Source organism: Pleurodeles waltl, chromosome 10, assembly GCF_031143425.1.
Source record: "Pleurodeles waltl isolate 20211129_DDA chromosome 10, aPleWal1.hap1.20221129, whole genome shotgun sequence".
Classification (NCBI taxonomy): domain Eukaryota; kingdom Metazoa; phylum Chordata; class Amphibia; order Caudata; family Salamandridae; genus Pleurodeles; species Pleurodeles waltl.
In genome coordinates, this window is record NC_090449.1 from 137,314,413 (window position 1) to 137,333,610 (window position 19,198).

The 19,198-nt window shown below is 43.1% G+C and overlaps 2 long non-coding RNA genes across 2 annotated transcripts in view; one reads left to right on the forward strand and one right to left on the reverse strand.

Annotated features, from left to right (window-relative positions):
- LOC138260722 (uncharacterized) overlaps positions 1–10,814 on the reverse strand; it is a 48,295-nt gene extending 37,481 nt beyond the window's left edge. Inside the window, exon 1 of the long non-coding RNA XR_011198940.1 lies at positions 10,614–10,814. This is a non-coding gene — a long non-coding RNA (uncharacterized lncRNA). The remainder of the gene's footprint in view (positions 1–10,613) is intronic.
- The window catches only part of LOC138260723 (uncharacterized), a 166,754-nt gene that overhangs the window by 40,843 nt on the left and 106,713 nt on the right, over positions 1–19,198 (forward strand). The gene's annotated exons all lie outside the window — the stretch shown is intronic.

The following is a 19,198-nucleotide window of genomic DNA, read 5'->3' on the forward strand; positions in this document are numbered from 1 at the left end:
ATATATCTATCTATATATATATATCTATCTATATATATATATATATATATATATATATATATATCTTGTGTGTATATATTACCTACTGGTGGTCACCCCAGTAGATAGTTATAATTAGGCCCTAGTTTCCATAGGAAAAGTGTTTTTTGTTTTGCTAATTACTTTGGCACCATTTGACGAATCTTTATGAAATTTTCAAAACTAGTTTGCCACTCACTTCAGCTGCTGTCTGGAAGTTTCGAGGATTCATCAAGTGGGGGCCACGAAAAAGGGGGGCTTGATGCAGCAGAGATATGGCTGCTATCATGGAATCACAATATAGATCTAAAGTGACCATACAGTCATTTCAATGTATTAATGTCTAATGGTTGAAATAAAAAGTGTTGCATTGAAAGCCCATATTGATGTGCATTCATTGTAGAATGGGGGTACTGAAGTAATGTGGCATAGCCCTTAAACTTTAAGTTTAATAATGTGTTTTGATTGTTTCTTTATCATGTCAGTTACCTGATTTTATTAAACAATAATGACTTTATTAAGGCAAACACTAATTGCCATATGATCATCAATGTTATATCTGTGGCTATTAAGTTAAAAGTTATTTGTCTTTGCAAACCCATTGTGAAATAAATCCTGAATAATCAGTATTAATGACAAGTTATGCATTTAATAGTAGATGTTTTAATTTAATTTAATAAAATGTGCTATTTAACTCTATTTGCTTTGTTTAGTCATAGTGTTTGCAAGGTCTTTGACTTTGAAGAACACGTGAGAAACTGCCTTTCTTTGTGCTACCGTGACATTCCTTTCGGGCTTCGTTGACATGAAATGTTAGTTTATTTCTTGCAAAGTCTGTTCACACAGAATGTTAGCTTGTGAAAAAGATGTCCTATTGTTCTACACCTTGAGAGTCTGAGAAAATAACGTTAGACTTGGTACATGGAGGAACTGTGAACATAAATGATATCCATTTGTTTCAAACTGGTACAGGAGAAGAAGATGGATTACTTTTCCATGTTGATAATGGGAATCTTTACAAATGCTGTAGATGCCCAATATGATTTATTCTGATTGGATAATAGAATCTTGCGATCTCAATCTATGAACTCTTTAATGAATCAGAACTTTCTGTGGATTTTAAGTTACCGTTCCCTGATGGACTAGAGAGTGTTCTTCACTTGACCCTGCTTGGAAGCAATCTTCCTTTGACTTTTGCTTGAGCACTTCATTTTGCTAGGCTCATGCACCTGCCCCTCCCCATGGACACTTTGTCACTTTATCCTTTACCGCCTGTCCAGAGACTTTGCTGAGCCCTTTTTACCCCATATCACTTTGCTGGTGACTTCGGCATAGACAGTTATGAACTCTAAGAGGTAAAGTTCTAATTGCTCTTATTCTTCACCCTTCCTAAGATGCTATTATTAAGACTTAGATTTTTTTGACCCTTATGAAGACTTTTGACCATGCTTCTAAATGCTAAGGCTTTCTATTTTTACTTACTTTTTACCAACCATAGTTAATCTTCATTAGGTCCAGATGTCAATTTCCCAAATTATTTTTGTCCTTTTTTTGCTTTCTACTTTTTGTCGTCATATCTGTTTGCCCAGCACATGTCAGTTAGTGACATTGTCCACGCTGGGATTTTCCCATTTGTTTGTCAACTAACTTTGATGCATTTAAATTGTTTCCATGTTGAGGAGAGCTGGTCAAGGTGTATTCAGTGACCATCAGATTCTTTTCATGTTATTTTGTGTTGCTTGAATTGAATGTTTAAAGTGTTTATTGCTGATTAAGCTTCGTTTCTTCCATAGACTAGGACATCCAATGGTGGCCCTGTATCTCTACGCTTTATTCATTAGAATTCCTTATATTAATTTGTGCACTGGTTTGTAATAAAACCCTTAAAATTTATTTCGGACTTCGTCTTCCTTGTGTGGCCACATTGGTCATACTGTAAAAGGAAATGTGTTTTGTAGATTTGTGAATGTCACTATCTCTTACCTCCAGCTGGGTGAAAAGATTATCAATTCCGTCAAAGCATTTACCTGAGTGTAAAATGCTACAACAGCCTGACAACGCGTTTTCCCCATGCAATTTCCCATAAGTATTTTAGACACTACTACAGCTCGAACTGCTGGACGGAATCACACCAAATGTGGCAGACAGCTAGATCTTGGTCCAGAAAGATTTTTTTAGGTAATCTGGTGTAAATCTATCAGTAGTTTTGGAGTTATCAAAGAAAAAATATTTATGTTTATCTATGGATGCGGATTCACTGCAGATCCACCACAGTGGATGGTTAGATCCACGAGCCACCAGCAATGACGTGATAGGCTGGCCCCAACCTGAGAGGAAAGTTGCAGCCACTATTTTGTCTATCGGCTTGGAGTGGGGGGATAAATATAAACAAACATATAAGGGGTCAGGATAGAGATATCCTGATCCCATAGGACTGATGGAGGGGTCTGTGAGAGACCCCTCATGGACAAGAAATTGCCCTCATTTTTTTGGGGACAAGCGAGGATCTGCAGGTCCTCTGCGGGGTTCAGCATGGCTCCCCATGTGAATCTGTAATGGATCCACAGATCCAGGCACCAGTCTCAAAATTATACCTACTCACAGACCCACACAGCCACTCACACACCCACACACACAGCCATACAGCCACTCGCACACCCACTCACACACCGACTCACAGACCCACACAGCCCCTCATACATCCACTCACACACTCACTTACACACTCACGCACCCACTCACAAACCTACAAAACCACTACTACACCCAGTCAGACCCACACGGCCACTCCCACATCCGCTCACACACCCATTTACACATCCACACAACCATACACACCCAGTCACATACCCATACAGCCAGTCACATACCCAGTCACAGACCCACAGCATGGGGTTGGCTGAATGTGTGGATAGGCCGCAGACCAGGCCAGGTGTGGCCTGGGGTTGGCTGTATTCTTTATTCATTATTTGAGTAGTGCAGCCTATTAGTGTATGATGGGCATACATCCAATCACACCAATCACATGGTGTCCTGTAGGTGCAAAAACAGTTATAGGGGTGGAGTTAGCTACAGTCTTACAATCTCATGTCACAATCTTCAATCACAACACTATAAAAGTTATGAGGCTTTTCAGCGCCTCAGATATACTAGATTTTGTGAGCTGTAGCACTCGCAATTCACAGTAAAATTGTATTTTGGGGACTTTTTTCAGTAAATTGTCACAAATATGTTGTGACTTCCTAAAACTGGTGCATTACTTGACTTAATAGAAGAACCAGTCCTTTAAGACAGATGCAGGAATTGGTTCTCTGGAACTTAACAGGACCTAGCAAGCCAACCTAATGAGAGACAGAGGGCCTGATTACAACCTTGGCGGAAGGTATACTCCATCACAAATGTGACAGATATCCCGTCCGCCATTTTAAAAGTTACATAGGCTATAATGGAACTTGTAATACATCTGGCGGGATATCCGTCACTTTAGTGATGGAGTATCCCATCCGCCAAGGTCGTGATAAGGCCCAAAGTTTGACAAACACAACAAACTGGAATCCTGTAGAATACTCTCATAAAAATTCAATATAGCATCTGACTGTGGGAACGATAGGAAAAAGACCATCAAATGCAGCCTGTAAAAAAGGACTGTCCAACAGACATCAAACCAGAAACCTCAAGGAGGTCAGAATCTTCTGGCAGTAGTGCCTGGGGAAGGAAAAGCTCTTTTTTTTACAAAAGCCCAGGTTAACTTGAGTAGGTATTTTGAGGTCTCAGTCCTGGAACTTATTCTAAAGCACCACAGTTTAGAGACGTGGGACGCCCAAGTTACTCTGGCACTGCAGTGGCAAGGCCTGAATATGGACTCAGAACCCTCCCAACAACAAATAGAACCTCTCAAGTTAATCTAAGGTCAGCAAGGAGCTTATAAAATCATGTTTTTAATAAATTCTGTTATTGTTAGTTTGCTTTCTGTGTTACAGGCTGTACTACAAGTACAAAAATACAAACGAAAATAAACAGCCCTGGACAAGCAATTCACACAACTCAGGCTCAATCTTTCGCTACATGAGTTAAAAAAAAGCTGCTTCATTGAAACATGTGGCAAGATGCAATGTCGGTATTGGTACAGCTCTAATACTGAAGATATCTAGTTGGGGATTAATGCAAAGCAGTACAAAGCAACAATCCTGGCATAGGAACTATGTTGGGCAAAGTGATAGAACGATAGGGGCAGCACCAGCTGTTGCAATAAGGAGCATCAACAGTGGGCGCCACAAGTGCCAAACTCATAAGAAAATCTTTGACCATGTCACTTAATTTTCTTTCTACTTTAAACAAATTGAGAGCATTCCATATTCTGCAAACAAAATAAAAAAATTAAAATAAATTTTAACAAAGGCATAACTTACTTTGCTGTTAATGCAGGGGCAGAAAAGCAGAGGCGACTCAAGAAATGAATTTTAGGCTGGGCACATATTGAGCCACAAATAAAACTGGTGCGGCCATCTACAAAGTTTAATTTATATTTTCACACACATATACAGGGAGTGCAGAATTATTAGGCAAATGAGTATTTTGACCACATCATCCTCTTTATGCATGTTGTCTTACTCCAAGCTGTATAGACTCGAAAGCCTACTACCAATTAAGCATATTAGGTGATGTGCATCTCTGTAATGAGAAGGGGTGTGGTCTAATGACATCAACACCCTATGTCAGGTGTGCATAATTATTAGGCAACTTCCTTTCCTTTGGCAAAATGGGTCAAAAGAAGGACTTGACAGGCTCAGAAAAGTCAAAAATAGTGAGATATCTTGCAGAGGGATGCAGCACTCTTAAAATTGCAAAGCTTCTGAAGCGTGATCATCGAACAATCAAGCGTTTCATTCAAAATAGTCAACAGGGTCGCAAGAAGCGTGTGGAAAAACCAAGGCGCAAAATAACTGCCCATGAACTGAGAAAAGTCAAGCGTGCAGCTGCCACGATGCCACTTGCCACCAGTTTGGCCATATTTCAGAGCTGCAACATCACTGGAGTGCCCAAAAGCACAAGGTGTGCAATACTCAGAGACATGGCCAAGGTAAGAAAGGCTGAAAGACGACCACCACTGAACAAGACACACAAGCTGAAACGTCAAGACTGGGCCAAGAAATATCTCAAGACTGATTTTTCTAAGGTTTTATGGACTGATGAAATGAGAGTGAGTCTTGATGGGCCAGATGGATGGGCCCGTGGCTGGATTGGTAAAGGGCAGAGAGCTCCAGTCCGACTCAGACGCCAGCAAGGTGGAGGTGGAGTACTGGTTTGGGCTGGTATCATCAAAGATGAGCTTGTGGGGCCTTTTCGGGTTGAGGATGGGGTCAAGCTCAACTCCCAGTCCTACTGCCAGTTCCTGGAAGACACCTTCTTCAAGCAGTGGTACAGGAAGAAGTCTGCATCCTTCAAGAAAAACATGATTTTCATGCAGGACAATGCTCCATCACACGCGTCCAAGTACTCCACAGCGTGGCTGGCAAGAAAGGGTATAAAAGAAGGAGATCTAATGACATGGCCTCCTTGTTCACCTGATCTGAACCCCATTGAGAACCTGTGGTCCATCATCAAATGTGAGATTTACAAGGAGGGAAAACAGTACACCTCTCTGAACAGTGTCTGGGAGGCTGTGGTTGCTGCTGCACGCAATGTTGATGGTGAACAGATCAAAACACTGACAGAATCCATGGATGGCAGGCTTTTGAGTGTCCTTGCAAAGAAAGGTGGCTATATTGGTCACTGATTTGTTTTTGTTTTGTTTTTGAATGTCAGAAATGTATATTTGTGAATTTTGAGATGTTATATTGGTTTCACTGGTAATAATAAATAATTGAAATGGGTATATATTTGTTTTTTGTTAAGTTGCCTAATAATTATGCACAGTAATAGTCACCTGCACACACAGATATCCCCCTAACATAGCTAAAACTAAAAACAAACTAAAAACTACTTCCAAAAATATTCAGCTTTGATGTTAATGAGTTTTTTGGGTTCATTGAGAACATGGTTGTTGTTCAATAATAAAATTAATCCTCAAAAATACAACTTGCCTAATAATTCTGCACTCCCTGTATGTACATTTATATATGTGTGTGTGTATCTGTTTGCTTGAAATGTTTGTTTGACTTTGCATATATATATATATATATATATACACATATATATAAATATACATATATACACACACACATATATATATATATGTATATATGTATGTATTAAACGCAATTTGAACACATACATAGATTTAAACATTTTAAGTAAACAACACTTTTTTGCAATGAAAAATAGTTGGTCAGATTAATGTGTGGGCAAGTTGCGGTGTCTGTTTTTTTTCTGTGCCACCTCCTGGCACATTGAGTAGCTGTAGTGGTGGTGGGGCACATGGGTGGGGCAGGGTGCAGGACACGGGTCCTATCTTCTACCACTCGAGATATGTCAGTGCAGAAAAGCCCATCTCTGTAGACATAAACAGTTAAGCCAAAGTTATTCTTTTGCACTGTTTGGTATTGATCCATCCTCTGTAAAACTTACTGTGGCAGTTAGAAATCTTGCTTTGCATTACACGCTAAAGCATCCCATTAGTGTCCACTGCACAATTGACCACAGAGGAGGACGTTTTGTGGCCATGTATGTAGCTATTTCTGTATTTATTTATTGTTATTTGTCTACTTGTATTAGAAACAAAATATTTGTTACAGGTCTGACTTAGAAAAGGAAAACGATTTTACATACCGAGCCATGCAGATAGGGTGGATAACACCAACCCATTTTTAGAATCTGGTATTGAACAAAGATGTTGTGGTAATGTTCTGGTGGTTATACAGTGAAACAGAAAAATAATTTAGACAAGTAACATAGTTTAGTTGCAAGATAGACTTATTTACAGTTTGATACATTGTGCCACATTAATTCTTCTTTTGTACCAATTGAATCACATTAGATGCCATTTAAGTGTATTTTTGAACAAACTAAAGGGTCAGCTTGCATCTCAAGATGTAGTAAGTTCCAATGATTTAGTCCTAGGAAGTGTGGAGGTGGACCATAAATTATTGATTGTTGTGGAGCAGGTCACTATGCTGGTGGCAAGGTAGTCTGGGAGATGCTGTTGGGAAGGCAGCCCGCGTACATATCATGGACCACTTTTCATGTGGTTGTTGACAAATTGTAAACAGTCGAGTTACTGACACAGAGCCAGGCACCCATAGCTATGGTTGAGTGCCTATGCATGTTGAGTAAGGTCTGATAAAAAAATTCAAATATTCATACAGAAGAAAAATATCCACAGAGGGATGCCCATCACCAGGCTGTTTCAATAATCCAGTTTAGTAAGTACTAATGAATTCATTTTTACCTTGTCAGTATGGATTGGGTGACATGCTTAATTTTCGAACGGTTAGTATTTACTGCAATGCTGGACTGATGGTAGTGACACGTGATTTTATATGCATTGATGAATTGAAAAGTACACTGGGCTTTCTAGGTGAGGAAGAGAATGTTAATATATCTATGGCAAATAAGATACAAATAACTGCGCGGATTAATGCTTAGGAGGAGGGAAAATAAAGGGCCTCAGATTTAAAAGGCCTAATCATGAGCGATCTTAGAAAGGCACTCACCCTTCTCTTCCCAAAAATTCTCGTAAGTGCAAAATAAAATTGTAGTTGTGGGGAAATCGGAAAAAGAAACGTGATTACATACTTACCAAAAGCTGTCATTTTATGTTTCATTCAATGGGTAGGAAATATGGACTGTAGACTAGAAATCCGATTTTCAACAGAATTAAAAAGTTTACATCATAATGTTTCCCTATACTCTGTATGGATTTCTGACCCTAATGGAAATCACAAATCTCCCCTGGAGTTTGAATGGGATTGTATACATATTCTTCCTGCCTTATACGTACAACTGTGAAAATTCAACAGGACTACGTTTTGTGAACTGGTGCATTAGTATTCTTCATTTCATTGTTTTTACCACCCGGAAAATAGTGTTTTTTTTCGCTGAGGAATCCTTTTCCCTACAACTCTAATAACTGAACTGTTTTGTGACTTTCACGCCAGATTTTCCCACCCCTCTATACCGTTTTTGGAAATAAAGGTATGTGCTAAAATTAGATGTAAAACATTAGGAAGCTTAGAGAATGCCAATAAAATGACCACTTTGTGATTTTTGACAACTTCACTAATGTTGCCCCCACCCCCTCAAGACACACGTTTCAACCCTCTACTGTAAACGCTAGAGTGCTGAACATCAATTGCACTTGCAGCCCATCCAATGAAATAATAAATGCCAGTGACCTTTCTACGTGAACCGAGAACTGCCTATGACACTTCCAAATGGCGCTTTCTGTCCCAAAGTGCTACAAATCAGACCTTTAATTTACCGCCTTGGAGGCTAAACACCTGCGATTTATTCCTGCTTTTTTGGATAATAAACAATTAGTAAGATCCTCAGCAAATCACTTTCTCGCCCTCTGCCACAAGTTGTAACTATGCGAAAGCAGGTTGTGCTTGGAAACTAAGCCCATACATTCCTCTGTTGATGGCTTCACTCAGAGCCAAGAGTACAGCTTCAGAAAAAGGGAGGATGTACAGAATAGATATATAGCAGTTATTACCCCACCCTACATTGTTTAACATCACCACTTCTTTACGGCCTACACTTTGTGTCTCCGAACATTACCTGTGACCTTCGGGCAGCCTTTGACGTAGCCTGCTGTGCTCCCGCCCTCTCCCCTGTGGCTGACAGCCAGGGTGGTGAACTTTTCACTTGGCCTCACCTTGAGATGTGATTGCTAATAATCACCTCTTTGAACAAGGGCAGCACAAGTGAGAGCAGACATGGAGGGGATTAGCCCACCCACCGAAAAAACACTAAATGTTCTTTCCCACGGAACAGATCCCGTCTCTTGCAAGGTCTGGCCTTAGTCACCGTGCACGCCACTCACCATCACATGCTCCACCTCACCGCAAATAAAAAATTGTCATAAAAAATTTAAGATTTTTATGAGCCTTAGCAGAGACGTGAGCGATTATTTTCATGGGAAATATTTAAAGAATCCACCCGCGGCCTCATTAGAGGCAAACTCAGTGACCACTCTCCTGTGGAGCGGACCATGAGTGGTGCGGGTCGTAGACAAAACGATTAGGAGGAGGAAGCAGTGTGGGTGATGCTGAAAGCAAGGTCTGAACCACACAGAAAATTGAGGGGCAGCTCAGGGTAGCTGGGAGCAGAGGGCCTTGGAAGTAGCACAGCCAGTTCCATAATCAACTCAGTGCTCTGCTGGGGACAGCCCATACTCTACCACCACCTGTATATGTATTGTACCAATGCCTGCCCCTAGGCTGGAATTCCTTGCGGGCTATCCCAATAGCCCTTTTTGACACCTAACTGTGTCCCTTTTGTGAGTACAGGCTTCCTCAGCCATTTTTACACCGTGCTGACCTTGGGCAGCACATCAATCAGACCAAGTAGGAACTAGAGGATGTAGGCTGCATCGTCCCGCAGGACATCTATAGAAAAAGTAAGTGCCAGCCAGGGCAGATGAGACACCTTTTACCATGTATTAGGTGCAACAGGGAAATTTGCCTACTACAACCCATAGGCTGCCCTTTCCTGAGGTGCTTTAAGTATCCTTACATAGACAACTGTTTCCACTCCCAACTCTTTGGATAGGACCTACCAGTCACCTGGTGAAGGAATGGCTGATGCAGTGCCTTCAGTAACCTATTTATTGACCTTCACCTGCAGCGTTTAATAGGTGAAAAAAAGTGCCAGGCTCTAATTTATTTTTCAGGATGCTTTTGCAGATTGCACCACCTACTGTCAAATGTCAGCACCTACACATCTAATAAGCAACAGACTCCTACAAGTCTAGCAATTTGGACTATTCCAGCCCAACCGAAGCTGTCAGAATGGCCTGATAGTGCTGGCATTACTCTTTTTTAGTGTACGTTTACCTATTGAATACGCTGCCGAGGTCCTAACCACAAAAAAACATATAAACAGTGCCACTGAGTGGTGCAGTCATAAATGTCTATGTTGAGAATTAAGACCCAATGCTGAGCCCCGGCAAACACTGGCTACAATTAGGCAATGCTTCCCCGACTATTCGAATTGAACTACCGGATGCATGACGTGGAGCTTATAATAATAGCACACACTGGCACCAAGACAGTATTGAATTTATAAATCAATGTGCCTGTGCTTTGGTGCCCCCTTATTTCTTTCTCACTGCCTCGTTCTCTTCCTATACATTGTCAGTGCTTTGAAGAGCTATGTTTTCTGAGAGAGACAGTCCAGCTCACGCTTATAGCAGCAGTTACTGGCTTCTTTTCTGAAGCACATGATTGGCTGTCCCACTCTGAGTCAATCAATGGAGGAGGAGATGTGACCTAAAGGCTAGTGCTGCCAACTCGGAACTGAGAAAGCAGGTTTGAGTTCCGACCATGCCTAACATGGTGGTGGTATGAGTAGAATGAAGGGATACAGTCAGTGGCAGCTGCTGCTCAATGGGGGTAGTGGGGCAGGGGGTATAAAAAACAAAACAAAACACTGACCTTTTCTGTCGAGAGAGACGGTTCTGTCTCTCCTTCGTCCTCTTCTCTTCCCCAACGCCTAGCAGCACGGAAGCACACAGGGTCCCAGACTCCCCTAAGCCAATCACGACGCTGCTGTCACCAGCACAAAAGCAGCATTGTGATTGGTCTGAGCGGCCTGGTTTGGCGCTCAGATTGGGAGTGGGAGCCTGTGCATGTCCTCCTCCAGGTTGAGAAATGCTAAGTGTGCATGACTATTTGGCTGTCCCAACAAGGCTAGTCAAACGGTCATGCGCACTTATGGTGCACATACCCCTCCTCCCTGTGAGGTAGCCCAGCCCGCCCCTCCCCACCCTGACCTGGCTCCCGAGGAAAAATAAAATATAAACATTACGTTATTATCATTTTTCTTTTTCCTTTTTCTGCACTGGACAAAGCAGTGGGTCGGCGCTCCTCTGCCTTAGTGGAGGAGCTGCCACTGGTTACAGTGCTGTAAGAACAAAATTATGGAGAGAGCAGAAAAAACATTGAAATGATGAGGAATGGTTTTTACATCACAGTTAACAGAACACACTCATTCTGTTTGCACATAAATGAAAAAATCTCCTCTTCAGCACAGCCTTTTTCAGTTTATTCATAAAGCGCACGTAAACCTTATGGCGGAGGAGTGCTATATAGAACAGTTAAACATGCAAAATATCAACCATTGATTCACCCCCTTGCCAAGGAACCCACACAGACAGTTCAGCCCAAGCTTTTTGTCTTGTTTGAGCTATGTCTTAATACATATTTTAATTTTTGGTATATTTTTCAAATAGTAGTCAAGTAGGCGAGAAATTCTGCTTTCAAATTAATTTGTTAATAATTCGTTAACATAAATTCGGTTCCTGGATTGAGGATTTTTATGAAGGCAGGGGGCTTAAATGTTTTTATTCTGCAGAGCATGCCTGAGGGAACATTACCTCTTCTGTACATTGTGTAGAAAATCAGATGTATATTTAATACGTCTTGTGCGAATGCCCGCGGAGCGCAACACATTTTGTGCCCTGCTCACACACTTTCAGTTTAAGGTCAAATGCTGCATTATTTTGCTTTCTGCTGTGTGATACAAGCACTCTTGCAAAAGTTTAGTAAATATACACCCTAGCCTTCTGTGCTTTTTTAAATTTTAAGCATCTCTTACAATAGTTCGTATTATGAAGCTAGAGACGTTAATAAATAAGTTATTCTCAAACTCGCGCTTAGAGTTCACAAGAGTGATGCTAGCTTGCAGTTTTTGTAGGTTTCTGAGGTATGGGAAGGTGTGCCACAGTCTTCATTGTGTAAAAGGTGCTGCTTGTAGCCTCACTGGCATGTAGTTTCAGCGACAGACATAAGCCCATGGTTACTCGTGGTTTTCCCACTTTCCTTGGTGTAGCTGGTGGGGCATCAAGTTCATAGGCCATATGCCCATAGGCAGGTGTGTTTTTGCTATTTTCCCCTGGTCATGATCTCTGTTGCTGCATTGTTGAACTTTAAGTGGTTAATCATCATCCATGCTAAGACACTCACCATGGCTTGATTTGCAGAGGTCTTCCGGGATATTCATTTTTAGAAAGGTTACCTGTTATCTGCATTGCCCGCCTGTGCAGCCTGTGTTGCAGTATTTAATGCTCAGTGATCTGATCGGGTCCAGTGTGGGATTTAGTTAGATGTTGACAGGAGAGAAGAGATGATTGATCAATGAGGGACACCACAATTGTAGGTACAAGATAAGTCTATATGCACTAAAGTAGCCACTCTGTTTTATGAGATGTAGGTTACTCCATATCAAAATGAGACCAGACCCTGTGCCTCTACCTGGTCTGAATCCAAATTGTCGATCCAATATCAAGTAATTTTAATTTTTCTATCAGCACTATGGTCTTATTCTTTGGGTTAAACACATACCCAGTCCCTCTGCATCCCATTTGCAGTCAGAAAAGTCCAGCAAGGAGAAGATGGAAGTTCATCCTTTCTTGAGCTCGTCCTCACCTAAGCACACAATAACATAACATAACATAACATAACATAACATAACATAACATAACATGACTTGGTATAGCATGACGTGGCATGACATGACATGACATAACATGACCTAACATCACATAACATAACATAATATCATGGAGCATCAATGGAGAAAATCGTACAGTCCTGAGGCAAACATTAAATACAGATTTACATTGAAAACCTTTGATAAATCGATTCACAAGTCCCAGAAAGAATATTGTTCTTCTCTAATTTCCACGGTATCTATTATCCCTCATTATTTATCCAAAATTGTCCATTCTTTTTTTTCTCCGGAGGCCACAAAAAGCAGACTTAGGGTCTAACTATGAGACTGGGTGTTCCCATTCGCCCTACTCCCAAAAAGGTGGCCACCACTGTAGTGGTGACCTCCCTGCCAAACCTATTATGACTTTCCTACTGAACTGATGGGCGGAAACCAAGCTTTCCTCCCGTCAGCCCAAAGGGAAAGTGGCAGCAGCATTGCTTCCGGCTCATAATCGAGATGATGGCCATGCTACCGCCCGCAGGGTGCACCAACTCCCTTGCACTGCTCCCCGTGAGCAGACAGTGAGCATTGCGAGGGTGCTGGGCAGGGGGACCCCTGCAGTGCCCATGCCAAGTGCATGGACAGTGCAGGGGCCCCCGTATGAAGCCCTGCAGCTGTTCTCCGCCACCCTTTTCATCATGGTAAAACCACGATGAAAGAGCTGGCGGGGAACTAGGTCGTAATCAGCAGGGCTGCATACAGCACCACCCTGGCTGATAGCGACCTTCACTCGCCCTCAAACCGTCAGGGTCAGCTATCCCGGCAGAGACAACAGTACCCAGGCGATCTGACCGCCAAGGTCATAATGTGATGGTCGGACCGCCACAGAAGCAGCGGTCCTGACCTCCACACCAGTGGTGGTCCTGACCGCCACAGCGAGTCTGGCAGTTGAGTGACCGCTAAACTCATAATCAGACCCTTAATCCTGATTTAATATTTTGTAATCACCTATCTCAATTTTCTATGACAGAAATTCAGATTATTTACCTGAAATTACCTGCAGCATCCCTTTCTAATGTTTAAGAGAAGTTAGGGCCAAATCTGGGTCCGCAATTACTAATTCAATTCTATCTGAGAAGATGATTCTCTAAAAGAGCATGAGAAAAGCAAATCTGGCTAACCCAGGGATTCATGCCTGCCCCAATTTGCGAGGATGCTCTTCTCTACCATCAATTCTAAGCTAAATAAAATCTTGAATAACTTCCTCGGTTTAGGAGTGTTCCCATCAGGCTAGAAACAGGCATTTCTACTTCTGCTACTAAAAAAACCTAAAGCAGATCCTACAATAATAAACAATTATAGAACAATGTCTCTTTTACTAGCTGCTACTAAAATTCTAGTGAAACTGATAGAAACAGGCAGCTAACCTTTTATTTGTAATCCAATAACCTGTTATATGATTCCCATTCTGGCATCCGCTTGGGTTCAATAGTGAATCTGCTCTGCTGGTAATCATAGAATTTATCAACGAAAATTAGTCAGCCGGCCATGGTAATCCTGCTTCACCTATCCTATCTGGCTTCTTCAATATGGCCTTGCACTCTACCCTTTTGGATAGAATCAGATTGGCAGGTATTCAAGGTTAGGCATTTGCACGGTTAAAATATTTTCGCAAGGATAGATCACAGTCAGTTAATCTCCCTAATCTTTCAGCCCCCTCAATGACACTCGAGTGTGGAGTCCCTCAGGGCTCAGCTTTGAGCCCTAACCTTTTCAATCTATATTTACTTCAGTTGGCTAAGTTGATTGCACCCTGGCATGTGAAGGTTGAGTCATATGCTGACGACACTAAGCTCCTATTGTCTTTTCAGGAGCATAATGACAAGGCCTTGACTATCTTCAAACATTGCCTCCAGGGAGTTGCTTAGTTGATGAATGATAGTTTTCTCAAATTAAATTCAGAAAACACTGATATCCTTTATTTTGGATCAGAGTGCCCGCTTGATCCTTGTAGGTGGTGGCCAGAGTAACCTAATTTTCCTACCACTCCCTCCACCACTGCCAGAAACTAGGGAACAATTTTATATTCTAATCTCGCTTTCTCATAGCAAATCCAACAGGTGTCTGCAGTTTGTTTTCTGCATCTTAAACCACTGAAGAAAATGCTTCATCTGATTCCGGAGAACTCTTGGAAAACAATTGTATTTACAATTATAACGTCTATATTGGATTATGTGAATAGTCTTTATTTGGGCTTTCTGCCTGCCTAACCAATAGACGTCAGTTAGTATAAAATGGACTTGTGCTGAGAATTTCCCAATAAATCAAGGCTCATTAGCACTAGCTGCAGATTGCAAGTTTAAAGCTCTTACTTTTTCTTCCAGAGCCTTTTCAGGGCATGGAACCTATCTAGTTAAGGAAAAGACTCCAGCCTTACCATCAATTTAGATCTCTAAGATTCGATTGCTGCAAGTCACAAAGATCTTTATGGCCAGAAAAGGGAGGCGATCCTTCGCATTCCCGATGACTAAGCTTTGACAGGTTCTGCCCATTAGCCTTTATATGGCTCCCTCGTAAGCTATCTTCAAAAAGTGATTAAAAACTTTTCTCTTTGGTAATGCTTAGATATTCCTGCTCTCCTGCTGTCAGGTCAGTCTTTCTGCTGATCAGCGCATGAACACTTCTCATGAAGCAGCAGTGCGCTGCACAAATGCAATTTGATTGATTGATAACACAACTTAACATAAATATTTGTGCAAAGCACATTCACCTTTTGGTTAGATTTTTATTGTTACACAAATCAATGATATTCGTAATGAGGTTAGAAGGATGACAGGCTGAGTAGCCCACCAGAATTCAAATCAGTGATCATGAGGCAAACACAGATTTCTTGATCAGTCCATGGAGCTACCAACCCTTCACTTGGGCCCCTATCGACTCAGGATAAGCCACTACTACAGGAACCCAACTTGACCTGAGCCACTTGTGTCCCCCCTCATCTAAGGCTGTCTACACCTGAGCTGACTTCTATAGAGCTGACCATGGCCCATGCTCATCTTCATCTGATCCTACACTCACCAGAGCCCAACTGGAATAGGTTGAAGTTCATGTGACCTCACGTTCACCTGAAATCACTGTTACCTGAGGCCATCCTCACCCGAGGCCACATTCAACCACCCCATCCTCATCCACACCCATCCTCACCAAAGCCCACCCTCACCTGAGCTAACTTTTACGTGAGACATTTCTCAACGTAACCTATCCTCACTCCAGCCCTTCATTATCAGGCAAGGATGGGCTTGTGCCCATCCTTACCAGTGCCAGCCTTCAACTGAACCCATTCCTATGCAGGCCCACCCTCGCCCAAGTGCATGCTCACTTTAGCCCTTCCTCACCTCACCCACCCTCACCCAAACCAGTCCTCACTCGAGTCCATCATCACCCAATCTCACATTCACCGAAGCTCATCCTTACACCTCCCTACCCTTAGTAATGCCCCTCTTAACCTGAGCCCACACTCACCCAGGTCCATCCTCACCTGAGCCCATCCTTATCCGAGCCCATACTCACCTCAGCCCACCTACTACAGAACCCACACTCACCTGAGCCCCTGTTCACCCACGTTCATCATCACCTGAGCCCACCTCACGCAAGCCATCATCAACTGAGACCACCGTTACCCGAGGCCATGCGCACCTGAGCCTGACCTCACCTGAGTCCATCTTTGTAGGAAGGTGGCTTTCTTCTAGCATGGTTACCCCCATTTTTGGCCTGGTTGTCAGTGTTTGTCAGTGTGTTTGTACTGTCTCACTGGGTTCCTGCTAGTCAGGACCCCAGTGCTCATAGTTTGTGGCCTATATGTCAGTATGTTTTACTGTTTTGTCAGTATGCTTGACTCTGTCACTGGAGTCCTGCTAACCAAAACTCCAGTGCTTATGCTCTCTCTGATTCCAAATTTGTACTTACATACTGGTAACCCAGTATTCCACTCCAAATTGGCACACTGGAACTCCCCTTATAAGTCCCTAGTATGTGGTACATAGGTACCCAGGGAAATGGGGTTCCAGGAGATCCTTAAGGGCTGCAGCATTTCCTTTGACACCCATAAGGAGCTCATACAAACACTCCTTCAGGACTGCCATTGCAGCCTGAGTGAAATAGTGTAAACACTATTTCACAGCCATTTTCACTGCACCAGGTGACTTAAAAGTCACCTATATGTCTAACCTTGAGTTCCTGAAGGCTAGGTGCAAAGGTACTGTGTGTGAGGGCACCCCTGCACTAGCAGAGTTGCCCCCACATCATACAGGTCCATTTTCCTGGACTTTGTGAGTGTGGAGATGCCATTATAAGTGTGCACGACATATAGGTCAATACATATATGTAACTTCACAGTGGTAACTCCGAATATGGCCATGTGTGGTGTCTAGGAACCGGACATTGTACCCCCAATCTGATTCTGGTATTGGAGGGCCAATTCCATGCACCCTGGGGGCTCCACCCTGGACCCCTAGTACTGCCATACCAGTCTTCTGAGGTTTTCACTGCAGCCCCAGCTGCTGCCACCTCACAGACAGGCTTCTGCTCTCCTGGGGCTTGGGCAGCCCAATCCCAGCAAGGCAGAACAATGCATTTCCTTTGAGATGGGGTGTTACACCCTCTCCCTTCAGAAATAGGTGTTACAGGCATGGGGGTAGTTTCCTCCCAGAGCCTGCTTTTAAGGGCACAGATGGTGCCCTCCTTGCATAATCCAGTCTACATCAGCTCAGGGACCCCCAGCCCCTGCTCTGGCATGAAACTGAACACAGGAAAGGGGATTGACCACTCCCCTGTCTATCACCACCCGAGGGGTGGTGCCCAGAGCTCCTCCAGAGTGTCCCTGGGTTTTGTTATCTTGGATTCCAAGGTGTTGGGATATTGTGGGAGCATCTGATTGGCCAGTGCCAGCAGGTGACGTCAGAGACCCCTCCTGATAGGTCCATACCTGGTTAGGTGACCAATCCCCCTCTGAGGGCTATTTAGGGTCTCTTCTGTGGGTGTTTCCTCAGATTCGGTTTGAAAGACTCCACCAGGACGCCTCTGCATCCTCTGCTTCAGCTTCTGACCATCAGATCAACCTCAGACTGCACCAGGAACACTGTAACTGCAACAACGTATCCAAGAAGGCTACTGTGACCCTGCAACTTCAGCTCCAGGCAGCAACTGCAACAGTTTCCAGGTTGTGCACGCTCTGAGGACTGCCTGTCTTCATTCTGCACCAGAAGGACCGAAGGAATCTCCTGTGGAGTGATGGAGTTACTTCTCTGCTTCCGCAAGCACCTCTCTGTGGCGACGACCAGTGCTCTGGGTCCCCTCTCCCGATGATGAGCATGGATCCTGGAACACAGGTGGTAGACTAAAGTGACCCTGACTGTACAAAGGTCCAGCTGTCCAAATTTGGTAGAGGTAAGAGCATGTCTCTCCATGCCAGACCGCACCCCTGTGCAACAAGTGTTTTGCAGCTCCTAGGGCATCTGTGCACTTCTCCAAGAAATCCTTCATGCACAGCATAGCCCATGTCCCCAGCACTTTATTCTGTTATGCTCATTCTGTGAGTTGTTCCCCGGCGGCGTGGGATCCCTTTGTGCAGTGCTGCAATGGCCACCATTTGCAAATCTTTTCTCCCCTTGCTGGGGGACTCCTGTGCATGCTGCCTGGTCTTCTGAGGGCCCTCTGAGTTGGTGTGAGTCCTTTCTGTCTCCCCCTCCTGGGTAGAGTCGACCTGGTCCTTCCTGGGCCTAGGCAGCACCATTTTTTACAAAACGTGACTTTTGCATTTACAAAGGCTTGTTGGGAATCCTGTGACACAAACCAGACTGCATTCATCTATCCGGCGTGGGATATCTTTCGCACCAACCAGGAACCTGCATCTATCTTCTTTGGTGCAATAGTGACTTTGTCTTCTCACCAGTGGTTCTCCTTTTACACCTTCATCCAGGTTAGCAGGGGCTCCTGTTCTCCCTGGACTCTTCAGTTCTTCTTGGACTTGGTCCTCTTCTTCCACAGGTCTTCAAGTCCGGGAATCCATCATTGGTGTCTTGCAGTCTCTTCTGGTTCTTGCACTGTCTTCTACCACGAGTTCTAGTGTGTTTTAGGAAACTTGCTGAGTTTTACTCCTGCTTTCCTGGGCTCTGGGGTGGGGTATTTTACTTACCTTTGGTGTTTTCTTACACTCCCAGCACCACTCTACACACTACACTTGCCTAGGTAGGAGACCGATTTTCACATTCCACTATTTTATTATATGGTTTGTGTTCCCCCTAGGCCCATTGCAACCTATTGTGATTTTCACTATTTGCACAATTTTATGACTGTTTACTTTCCTGATTTTGGTTACTAATGTATATTTTGTGTATAATACTTACCTCCTAAGAGAGTATAGCCTCTAAGATATTTTTGGCCTTGTGTCACTAAAATAAAGTGTAGGAAGTTGGCTCCGTATATACTATTTCAAAGTAAGAAATAGTGTGCACAGAGTCCAAGGGTTCCCCTTAGAGGTAAGATAGTGGCAAAAATAGATAATTCTAATGCTCTATTTTGTGGTAGT